Genomic DNA, 889 nt, shown 5'->3' on the forward strand with positions numbered 1-889 from the left:
ACTTAGAGTTTAATTTGATCTCCCTTCTCATGGTCGTGACACCAAGTTCTCGCCGGAAGCCGAGCATCCAAGTCCTTTATTCTCCCATACCCTAGATTGTTGGATCGCCGATCCACCTTCACCGGCACTTGTACACCATCCCGATCACTACCACCACCGCTTGACAATGCCATTGTCAGAAGGGAAGGAGCCAGTGCAAGAGGGCAAGGCTATCATCCGTGCAGTCACCACCCTTTTCCTCCTCTCTCGCAAGGGACGCTACAACCCTCACCGTCTACGCCGATGATCACCTTGTTAGGATCGATGGACGCGGCTAGAGAGGGGGGGGTGTGAATAGCCGACCCCAAAAACTCGTTTCGTTCTACAAATCAAGGTTAGAGCAGCGAAAATAAAATCGTAGAAACGAAAAGGAAGAAGACAAACCTCAACACGCGTCGATGTAACGAGGTTCGGAGATATACTCCTACTCCTCGGCGTGTCCGTAAGGTGGACGAAGCCTATCAATCCGTCGGTGGATGAGTCCCCGGAGAACCGGCTAATATATACTCCTTGTGGGTGGAGAAACCTCACCACAATAGCTTGCAACAGCAATATGGAAATACAAAGAAGAGCAAGAACAAAATACACAATGAATGTACAAATACTCGCTTGCCTTCTCGTCGACTGAAATCCCGGATGAAGCACCAACTTCACGGACGAATGCCAACAAGAAACTCAGTCGAAGAAGCTCACACGAAGCTTCGGAGCTCAGCAAAGCTCAAGAGCAAAGCTTTCAGAAGAACAGCAGCTCAATTCAGAGGAGGAAGAAGAAGAAAGAGAGAGACGCCCTCGATCTCCTTTTATACCTGTATCCACCTGCGAGAAGAACAGAGGCCAAAGACAGCAGAAG

Source organism: Zingiber officinale, chromosome 11A (assembly GCF_018446385.1).
Source record: "Zingiber officinale cultivar Zhangliang chromosome 11A, Zo_v1.1, whole genome shotgun sequence".
NCBI classification, from domain to species: domain Eukaryota; kingdom Viridiplantae; phylum Streptophyta; class Magnoliopsida; order Zingiberales; family Zingiberaceae; genus Zingiber; species Zingiber officinale.